Source organism: Loxodonta africana, chromosome 2, assembly GCF_030014295.1.
Source record: "Loxodonta africana isolate mLoxAfr1 chromosome 2, mLoxAfr1.hap2, whole genome shotgun sequence".
In the NCBI taxonomy this organism is placed as follows: Eukaryota; Metazoa; Chordata; class Mammalia; order Proboscidea; family Elephantidae; genus Loxodonta; species Loxodonta africana.
The window spans coordinates 191,189,714-191,201,553 of NC_087343.1; positions in this window are offsets into that span (position 1 = coordinate 191,189,714).

Genomic DNA, 11,840 nt, shown 5'->3' on the forward strand with positions numbered 1-11,840 from the left:
TGTCCTATAGGGTCGCTAGAAGTTGGAATCAACTCGACAGCAATGGGTTTGTTTTTTTGTTTTTTAAATAAGAGAATGCTCAACAAAAGGAAGAAAATCTCCAAAAATGTGGTTAAAGTGAGCGAACAATTTACTCTTTCTCTAAAAAGTTTGGCAAAGAATGGAAAGTAAACAGAAAATATAGGTAAAATTAAAAACCTCGGTTGGAGAATCTGATAAATCTGGGTAATAAAAATGTTACCTTTAAAAAGAAAGGAAGGAATGAACAAAGAAAGGGAGGGAGAAAGGGAAGGAGAGAGGGAGAAAGGGAAGGAGAGAGGGAGAAAGGAAAGAAGGAAGGGAGAGAGAAAGGGGGGAAGAGAGGGAGGACGAAAGAAGGATTTGGACTTCTACTCTGAGTGGGGAAGGAGCAGCAGGAGCTCGTGGGCAGAGCAACGACAGGGCTGATGTGTGTGTCAACAGGATAATAACAGTACTCACTTGACTTGGTTGTGTGAGGATGAGCTGCGCTTACCAGTGCAAAGTCCTCAGCACAGTGAGTGACACATAGCAAGCACCAAATCCAATAGATGGGATCCCGCTCACTATTTATCCCCCAAGAGCTACAGGCCCAGAAAGGAGAAGCCCTTGCTCCAGGTCACAGAGTGGTCTGTCCAGCAGACAGTGGGGAGCCAGGCTGAGCCCTTCTGGGGAAGCCCAGGAGCAGGGGTCTGCTCCGAACAGGCGGGCATGCTGGGCAGCGAAGGGCAGGATGGCCATGCCAACCACCACCTCGACTTCCCAGTCTTGGAGCCTCTGTTCCTCACTCACGGCTCGGAGGGCAGCACGACACCTCTCTCATGGGTCACTAAGGGGACTGCATGGGACAAGCCAGTGAGCCCCTCACCCAATGCCTGGAGTCCATGCCTCACAAACCATGCCACTTCAAGTTCCTTTATTCAGCAGATAGGTATTGATACCTGCCATAGGCCACACCAGCTGGGATGCTGAGAATGCAGAGGACAGGACACAATTCTCCAGACCTGCTCCCCCATCCCCACCACACACACACATACAATTAGTAAGTTGCCCAATTGTTAAAACACCAAATTCTAGAATGGGGGTCAGTGTTTAGAAAATTGTTTCTGTAGAAAGGTATAAACAGGCAATACCTGGCTTACTTGCTCACAGATAAACTGGGTGAGGGTCTTCACAGGACAAATCAGTACTGGGCCCCCAAAAGTGGCATCTTCTTGTCCATTATCGACAGCTTTCTCCGACTGATAGAGGGGACACCTTGAGCCCACCCAGGTCTTGACCATGGCAGAGTAAACTTCCTAAAGAGAAACACAGAGAATGTGACATTGTGATTAAAATGAAGAGACATTTCCTTGACTTTTTTTCCTTTCTTTCCATTTTCCCAGACAGCAGCACTGTCAGATTTAAAACCAGAGAGCCCTGGCAACATTACTGGCACCCCACATATGACATGGAGGGGCCCAGCTCCTAGCACAGCTGTGGCGAGGAGCCCAGAACAGGGGTTCTCAACCGTGCCTGCACTGGAGCCACCTGGGATCTTCAGCAAATCCTGACACCTCCCAGAGCGTCCATGTAACTGACGCAGGGCATGGCCTGGGCAAGGGGACTTGAGAAATCTTCCCAAGGGTTCCATTGTACAGCCAGGCTGAAAACAACCAATCCTAAGGCATATCTTCAGTGGCTGGCATATGTTTTTGAGAGGAAAAAGCAAGTTAAGGGATCTGCACAGCGCTTTGCACATAGTAAAACTAAACAACCAAAACCAGTTACCATCGAGTCGATTCTGATTCACAGCAACCCTGTGTGTGTTAGATTAGAATTGTGATGTGTAGGTTTGTTATTGTTGTTTTTGGTAATATTTTGTTATGTTTTTGGTAAAAGTTTACGCTACAAGTTAGGTTTTCATTTAATAATTACTAAACATATCGTTGGAGCCCTGGTGGCGCAGTGGTTAAGAGCTCAGCTGCTAACCAAAAGGTCAGCAGTTCAAATCCGACAGCTGCTCCCTGGAAACCCTATGGGGCAGTTCTACTCTGTCCGATAGGGTCACTATGAGTTGGAAATGACTTGAAGGGGATGGGTTTTTGGGACACACATTGTTCAGACGCGTTGGTTACATTTTTCAGAATGTGTTAACGTTCTCATTCATTCTCTTCTGGAAGTTTCGCTTCCAGTAATCTGGTTTCCCCGTCCCCTTACCCTTTCATCTTTACTTTAGAGTAATTGGTGACCATTTGGTTTCATATAGATGACTTTTGAAAGGCGCACAGTACTCACTGGTAATAGTCTTTATTTTATGAGCCAGCCGGTTATTTAGCTAAAAGGTGCCCTCAGGGGGTAGTTTTGGTTTAAGGTTTAGGGAGTATCTCAGGGTGATAGTCTCAGGGAGTCCTCTAGTCTCAACCAGTCCAGTAAGTGTGGGCTTTCTGAGAATCTGAGTCCTGTTCTACATTTTTCTCCCCTTCTATCAGGATCCCCCTATTGTGGCCCTGATGAAAAGGCCCTTAGTGGTAGCCAAGTTCTACTTCTTCTGGTCTCAGGGTACATGAGGCCATGGTTCATGTAGACTGTTAGTCCTATAGACTAGTTTCTTCTCTGAGTCTTTGGTTTCCTTTTTTCTTTTTTGCTCCAGCCTATATGAGACTGATAGTTGTATCTTAGATTTTTTTGTTTGTTTTTCGTTTTTATTGTAGTGAAAATATATATACCAAAACATTTCACCGACACACGACTTCCACATTTATAATTCAATGAATGTTGTGCCAACATTAATGCTATCTTCCCCAAAATATTACATTGCTATTGCCATAAACTCAATGCCCTCCCCGAAAACTCCTCCTTTTCCCCTCCCTCACACCCCTATAACCATTAGTAATCTTGGTTTCTATATATTTACTTATTTCATGGAAGTGAGGTCATAAAAAATTTGTCCTCTTACAACTGACTTATTTCGCTCCACAGGGTTTTCACTGGCTAATTTTTCAGAAGTAGACCCCCGGCCTTTCTCCCAAGGTACCTCTGGGTGGACTTGACCTACCAACCTTTTAACTGTTAACCACCCAGGGACTCCTGGCACATAGTAGGTGTTCACTATTTGTTCCTTGAATGATTGAAATCTGGAGCATGGCTTCACTTCTTTTTTTACAGATGGCGTATATGTACGTGGGTCTGTGATCACATAGCATGGAGTGGCAAGGTCCCCAGCCAACCTGGCACCTGGGTCCTCCTGAGGGGGGGTGGACGGGGTTGACGGGGGTGCTTGTACTTTTCAATGTATGTGCACGTACTAGTCTTAAAACTGGTAATAAAGGAAAAGATTTGCCAGCTGTTAAAGAACCTAGATGTTGAGCTTCTTTCGCTTCCCTTTTCTTAACCTATTCAGAGGACAGGAAACGCCCATAAATAGCCAGGGGAAAGGAGAGGTAGAGGCTGAGCTGCCCAACGAAACCCTCCAAAACCCCTTCGAAAGTCCCTGGGCTCCTTCAGGGCTGCAGCAGGCCCCCCAGGGAGGTTGAGCGTGACTGAGAAGCCAGGAGTCCCTGGAGGAGCTCCTGGAGCAGCCCCTGGGAAGTGAGGGGAGCGTCTGGGCCCCAGGTCCCCCACCAGTCCTCAGGACAGAAGCCTTAGAACTCCACTGGGTCAGGGCATGGGGCCGTGTCATCCTGGTGACCTCACCCTTACACAGCATAGGCCCCGCCTCTGGTGAAGGGGCCGATGGGCTGTTTCAGAGGAAAGGGCAGGCAGAAAGGCACCCAGAGCCAGCTGAAGGCGCCTCGTCTAATGTAAGCGCCACGCAGTGCTCTGTGAGGGCTGTATCCGGATCTTCGGCTATAGATGATAACCCAAGGTGAGGCTCAGGCCTGGGTCCAGAGCCATATCATAGCTGGGGTTCAATCGCAGGCTCCTGAATTCCAGGACCCTACAGCACCCTGTGGCCCACAAGGCTGGGCTATGGTCAGCCCCCCAACCCCATACTCTCCCAAGGACTCTGCCTGGAGGGGTCTCCCTTCTTGACACAGGCCAGGAGCCCATTGCATGCCTACAGCATAGAAAAGCACTGAGAAATCCCCACTCCCAGCCCGAAGAATGCCCCAGGCAAGGTCCCTGTAACTGTTTCTAGACCAGGAAGCTGGCATCGCTGGGGTGCTGGCTCTACACCTCATGCTTAGCGAAATTAAAGCCTCACCTACCCACAGGGCAGCAGTACTATTATTAACCTATTTACAGACGAGAAAACTGGGGCTCAGATCCATCTAGTCCTATGACCAGGGTCCCAGCAAAGAGGCAGAACCAGGACAGAACTTAAGACCCCTGACCTGAAAGTGCTCACACACAGTGTTCTCGAAGCATATGAATGGTGAAGGGGGCAGAGGACTTTGTCCCCAGCCCCAGTTGCCTCAGCCCAGGCCTTGCGGTCAGTAGTCTATCTGCTCAGGAAGGCAGAGAGGCAGCTGGGAGAAGGATTTGGAGGGGGGCTGGTCAAGCCTGGCCTGGAAGACCGCACAGTAGGCTTAGCCAAGCTGAATTGGAGACTAGGGCCCCCTTGGGGGCGTCTCTGGGCCTGAGCCAGGCTGACTGCTGACTCCTGACCCTCAGGGGGAGGAGTGCGTCCTTTTCCACCTCCGTTTTTCTTAGAAGTCCTCTTGGCCCAGCATTTCCTGGGATTTCTGCCATGCCACCAACAACCTGCTTAACCCCTTGTCTCCCACTCCAATTCCTAGGGAATCGGCACAGACCCGGAGGGGAAGGGTCACAGGAGCCCAGGTGCCAAGGGGTTCAAGTGAAAGAGAACACATATCTGAGACCCTCCAGTCTCCATTTCAGCCTTTCCTCTTACTCTGGCCTTAGATAAGCCACTTGGGTCCTCAGAGCCTCAGTTTTCTTGGCTGTCAAATGGGGGTGACAATGACAACATCTTGGCAGAAAGTGCTTGCAGATGGAATAATAACAAAACTCGACTGTGTCCTGCATGCTTTCTCCAGGCTGGCCACTGTCCTGTTTGACATAAGTCACCTAATTTACTCTTCAGAGTAACTCACCGAGGGCAGCCACGAAACTGAGGCACAGAGAGGGGAGGTGATTGGCCAAGGTCACACAGCTGGTAAGTGGTTGAGCTGGTAGGATTTTAGCTGAGGCCAGGAAAGCTCTATTGTCTTGCCTCTGATGAATAAGAACACCACCTCAGATGCTTGTATAGACTGCCGCGCAGGCAGAAGAGGCCTGTCTGGCTCCTCCCCTTTGTACCCTAGCATCTGGCAAGGTGCCTGGCGCAGAGTAGGTGCTCTGGACGAATGAAAAGAGGCAACAGTGCAGCTCATTGGAGAGGAGCTGGGGTGAGACACACTTGGTTTGCCAGCTCTGTCAGTCCCTGGGTGGTGCAAACAGTTAACGCGTTCGGCGGCTAACCAAAAGGTTGGAGGTTCAAGTCCACCCAGAGGCACTTTGGAAGAAAGACCTAATGATGTACTTCTGAAAGATCACAGCCATGAAAACCCAATGGAGCACAGTTCTGCTCTGACACACACGGGGTCAGAATGGACGAGAACAGCAGCTCTTTGTTGTTGTTTTTGTTGTTGCTGCTGCTTTGTCACTTCCAAACTCCGTGGCCTTATACCATTGCCTCCACTTCTCAGAGCCTTGGTCTCATCGTCTGCAAAGTGACGATACTAATAATACCACAAAAGGGGGGGTTGTGAGGATTAGAGGCACGTATAAAGGCCCCTTGTACCTGCAACACTTGGCGAATGGTACCTGTTATCGTTCATTTGAAATCAGAAAATGTCTGCAAAGGGACTTGGTAAAGCATGACCCAGTGTCCTTGGATGTTTTTGCTGCTATTGATTTTCCTGATGACACAGACAGAAGGAGACCCTTCCCAGGGCTAGGTTGTCTGCTTGGGGGAGTGACTCACATGACATGCGATGTCACCCTGTGAACCACTGTGTGAGACATAGCGGGGCCAGGCTGGGTATAGACTGCCACCCCTGCCACAGAAGATGGGCTGAGGGCTGCCCCTTGGACTCTCAGACCCGAGCCCAAGCCTGACACTAGCCAGACTGGGGGCATCCAGCAAGTCACAGCCCCACTGACCTTGTCAGCTGAATGGGCTTCATGAAACCATCCAACCCACCCCATCTCATGTGCTCTGTTGGGGAAATGGTGACCTAGTAAGGGGCGGGGGCTGGTAAGGTCACTCAGCAAGCCAGCAGGAGCAGAGCAGGGACCTGAAGCCCTGAATCCTGACTCCAGCCATATCCCCAGCCTCGGTGAGCATTCCAACAGGAGCTCCCTGCCCACCTCTGGAGCCTAGGAGGACACAGACTGTGGGCAGGTGAGTTTCCTGCCCAGTTGAGGCCATGTGTCCATGATTGCCAGCACCAAGCCCAATTCTACTCTCTCGCTAGTCCTGCAGCTGGCACAGGCCCTGGCAGGTGGTACCCCATTGCCATCAAGTCGATTCATACTCATAGCAACCCTATGCAGCAGAGGAGAACTGATAGGGTTTCCAAGGTGTAATCTTTACGGCAGCAGACTGCCACATCTTCCCCCCACGGAGCAACTGGTGGGTTTGAACTGCCAACTTTTCTGCTAGCAGCTGAGCGCTTAACCACTGTGCCACCAGGGCTCCTTGGGCAGGTGGTAGGGCTCAGAAATATCTGCTGCACAAATGAGACCCTACTAAGTGCCAGGCCCAGGGCTCAGAACTTTTGAGCCTTATGTGGCTGCACACAAGAAGACCACGAGATCACAGAGGTGAGAAAATAGTAACTCAGTGAGGAGGGCGACACAGACATAAGGAATGGCCTGTCTCAGGCAGCAGGGCGGTGGGGAGGGTCACAGGTTCTAGTCCACCACAGGCTAGCTGTGGGGCCTTGGGACAGTTACTTAGCCTCTCTGTGCCTGTTTGCTGGGGATGACACCGCAGAGGGTGGATGTGAGCATCAGTGAGATGCACACAGTTGTACAGTGTCTGTCATACAGTTAGTACTCACCAAATGGTGGTCATTGTCATTGTCTAGAGTAGTTGTCCCTGAGACACGCACACACACATATACACAGTCTCTCTCTCTCAAACACACACACACACACACGTGCATTTCCCTGCTGCTACTGTTAATTCAGTCATCGGTGGTTCGGTGGTAGAATTCTCGCCTTCCATGCAGGAGATCCAGGTTTGATTCCCAGCCAATGAGCCTCATGCGCAGCCTCCACCCATCTGTCAGTGGAGGCTCGTGTGTTGCTAGGATACTAAGCAGGTTTCAGCAGAGCTTATAAACTAAGACTAGGAAGAAAGGCCCGGTGATCGACTTCCAAAAATCAGCCAATGAAAACCTTATGGCCCCAGATTCTCCGTTAACCCAGAAGTAAAACCATTTCTGAACCCAACTCTTCAGACAAAGATTAGACTGGACTATAAAATATAATACTCATGAAGAATGTGTTTTTAGCTCAAGTAGATACATGAGACTAAATAGGCAGCTCCTGTCCAGAGGTGGAAAGTGAAGGCAGAAAGGGACAGGAGCTGGTTGAATGGACACGGGAAACATGGGGTGGAAAGGGGGCATGTGCTGTCGCATTTTAGGGTTGCAACTAGGGTCACATACCAATATGTATATAAATTTTTATATGAGAAATTAACTTGAGCTGTGGACTTTCACTTAAAAAAAAAAATTAAGGCACACTAGAAAAAAGAAAGAAAGAAAGAAAATCTTATGGATCACAGTGGTCTAATTCACAACCCGTCATGGGGATGGCGCAGGACCAGGCAGCATTTGGTTCTGTTGTGCATGGGGTCACCCTGAGTCAGGGCCTACATGAGGGCAGTTAACAACAACTACAACTGTTAATTCCCTCCAGCCATATCTGACTGCTGAAGCCAGCCTGAAACTCCTTATTCCTGCCCTGGGTGGTCACACATCGAATCTCCTCAGGAGAAACTGAGGCCCTTGGGTGTCCTCATCCTAAATGGTCCCTGTCTGTTGGGTGAAGTAAGGTCAGCCAAGAGCCCTGGACACGATATATGAGCTTCAGTCTTGGCTCTGCCTTTAACTTGTGGTGGCCTGAGGCTGAGCACTTCACCCCTCTGGGCTTCCATGGCCCCCTTGGTCAAATAAGAGGGTGATCTAAAATAAGATTGTGATCCTCACTGTTCCTTTGATGGTTACCACTCTGCGAGCCTATTTTTGTTCTCTCTGTTGATAGCATCACTCTCCTCACAATAGCTAGCCTTTATTGAGCCCCTGCTGTGTGCCAGAGACTAAACTCAGTGCTGGTAACTATCAGTCATTGAGAGCCATGAGCACCTTACATGATTATCTCATCCAGTCTTCACAGCACCCCTCTGAGTAGATCATGATGACTGTCACTCTACAGATGAGCAACCAGGTTCCGCATAATGAGATGACCTCTCGTTGCTGCTTAGTGGCAGAGCTGATTTCAACCCCAGAGCCAGGCTCTAAATCACTCTGCCATGCCCATCAAGTCCCTGAAACCCTGTGAGGTGGAAATTACTATCTCCATTGTACTGATCAATACAAAAAACCTGCCTCCCGGGAATGGGAAGTGACTCAGTCCATGTCACACTGAGATGTTGCCGTTTCAAGGACACCTTGCTTCTACTTTCTACCTTGTTCTATCCGGATTGTCTCAGCCAGGGCATCAGAGAAACGTGCTTGGGCCTTCTAACTATCAGGCACCATTCAGAATTCCAGCTTAGTTAGTCTGGGCTGACAGCGGAGTATTGGATAACTGAGGGTCTGACTTCCACATAAGTGGAGCACTCGACTAAAGTTTGGAGGTTCAAATCCACCCAGAGGCACCTCGGAAGAAAGGCCTGGTGATTTACTTCCCAAAAAGCAGCCATTGAAAACCCTATGGAGCACAGGTCTCCTCTGACACAGATGAGGTCACCATGAGTCAGAATTGACTCCATGGCAACTGGTTTACTGGTAATGTAGGAGCAGACACAAATCCCAGAAGATCACACCCGGTTCCACTGCCTGGTTCCTCATTGAAGCTCCATGCTTTACATTCATTATCTTCTTTACTGCTTGTGACAATTTTGCCAGCTCGAGGGGACTGTCTTCATTTTGTTGACAAGGAAATTGAAGTCACATTGGTTTATTCAAGTGAGGACTCAGTGACTAGTGCCCCAGGCAAATTACATTCTCAAGTATATATACATATATATTTTTTTTCCCCCCAAAAGATTGTGGAGGGTAGGTTGTTTTTTTCCACTTTTTTTTTGGTGGGGGACAGGATTTGAACTGCAGGCTGTAGGCCCTGCTTTCAGCCAGGCAGAGTAGGCGGAGTGTGATGGGGGCTAAGCTATGGCTTCAAAGACCTCCTTCACTGAAAACTTTGTTCCCTTTCAGTGACCACCAAGGAATAATGACTTTGTTCCTCTTCTCAATCCTCCCCTTAACATACTCACCTTCCCCGCCCCGCCCCCCCCCAACAAGAGCAAAGAAAAGAGGAAGTTGCTGTTTGATATTCTAAAGACCCAGGCAAAATGAAAACAGGAGCCCAGTAAGGTGGAGGTTGACTCATGCCCTGGCCTAGGGAAGGGGCCAGTCAGAGCAGAGAAGGTCTTGGGAAGACCTGTGCTTCTGTTCCCGCTGGGACCCAAATGAATCACCCATCTCGGCAAGTCACACAGGCCAGTCCCAAACTTTCCTGGGTACAGCCACCACAAGCACTGAAAATGAGTCAGGTGGGGCCCCATCAATTGTGCGAATAAGGGTGAAAAGGCCGAGCTACCCTTCACTAGTCATTTTCAGTTGTTGTTTGGAAGAAGCCAGAAAGGACTTTGTTCTCCTTGGGACAAAGTAGAAACCGGAACCAGAAAAAGAAGGTGGGGCACTTTGTCTCTATCAAGGCAGGTCAGTAAGGTGTTAGCACTTACTGTGTGCTCATGCTGTTGGGGACATCACACAACACCTTTACTCCTCTGTTCACAGCACAGGTGGCCAGCAAGAGCTGGTTGGACACCCTGTTTGTGCCAAGCATTCTGCTTGCTCTCTCTGCCAAGGAGAAACATGGCCCTATGTCACAGGAAGGGCCACACAGCCGGGGATCAATACCAGAGCTGTCTGACTCCAAAGCCTTGCCTTTTCATCTTCTGCTTTGTCTACAGAGACCCGATCTTCATCAGTGGGCACTGAGTGCTCCTTTCACGTATCATGGTAGAGGTTGCTCCAGGAGAGCCTAGAAAGCCCAAGACTTTTCTCAACGCAGCAGCCTGGATTATTTCAGAGGAGTAGCCTGCCAAGGGGAGAAGCAGGAACTTTGGCCTGTCCTCTGGGGCCTCAGCATTCCAGAGGCCAGATGTTTGGGCCTGACATCACTGGCCGAGCCCGTGGCCCCTGTCCAGGCTGCACTCTGCTGACTGCTGACCCCTATTCCTTCAGTTCTCCTCCTCCCTTTCCTCACCATGAAAAAGACCGAGTGGTGCTGGCAGCGACTCCTCAGCATCTGGCGGAACATTCTGCCCCATAGTTGAGCTCCTCACACTCCCAGCCCTCCCTGGGGATGGTCAGTGACTCATATTTCCATTTTCAGTGCAGATCCAGGCACCAGATCTTTCCATCATGACCATCGAGAACCAGCCATATGGCATTGGGATTAAGGACATGAGCTGTGACGTCAGACAGGTCTGAGTTCAAATCCCCCTTCTGCTGCTTGTTGGCTGCGTGATTTCAGGCAACTTGTTTACCCTCTCTGAGCCCCAGTTTCCCAATTTGTAATGGAGACCACAGCTATCAATTCTGATGTCTTCTTTATTGAAAAAGTCTCTTCCCTTTTACTTCCAGCTCTGAAAAATGAACCATTCCTTCCTATCAGTTTTCTTTTATGTACTCACTCTTCACCTTTTTTTTTTTCATAAGCCAAGGAAAGAGGAAGCTGATATTAGATTTTTTTAATGGAATGCTGTTGTTAGGTGCCATCCAGTCACTTCTAACTTATAGCGACTTTATATGTAACAGAATGAAACGTTGCCTTGTCCTGCACCATTCTTACAATCGTCACTACTTTTGAGCCCATTGTTGCAGACACTGTGTCAATCTATCTTGTTGAGGACCTTCCTCTCATTCGCTGATTTTACAAGCACGATGTCCTTCTCCGGGGACTAGTCAGTCCCTCCTGATAACATGTCCAAAATAAGTGAAACAAAGTCTTCTCGCTTCTAAGGAGCATTGTAGCTGTACGTCTTCCAAGACAGATTTGTTTGTTCTTCTGGAAGTCCGTAGTATGTTCAGTATTCTTCGCCAACACCATAATTCAAAGGTGTCAATTCCTCTTCCATCTTCCTTATTCATTGTCCAGCTTTCACATGCATATGAGGCAGTTGAAAACACCATGGCTTAGGTCAGGCACACCTTAGTCCTCAAAGTGACATCTTTGATTTTTAACACTTTAAAGAGTTCTTTTGCAGCAGATTTGCCCAGTGCACTATGCCATTTGATTTCTTGACTGCTGCTTCCATGGGTGTTGATTGTAGATTCAAATAAAATGAAATGCTTAACAACTTTAATGGAATAGTAAATTTACATAGCATGTACTATGTGTTTTGTTGTTGTTAGGCATTACGTACAACAGGACAAAATGTTGCCTGGTCCTGTGCCATCTTTATGATCTTTGATACAGTTGACCCCGTTGTTGTGGCTACTGTCAATACGTCTCATTAAGGGTTTCTCTCATTTTTGCTGACCATCTATTTTTCAAACATGATGTCCTTTTCTAGGGGTTGGTCTTTTCTGTTGATGGGTCCAAAGTTAGCGAGATGAAGTCTTGCCATCTTCTCTTCTAAGGAGCATACCCGT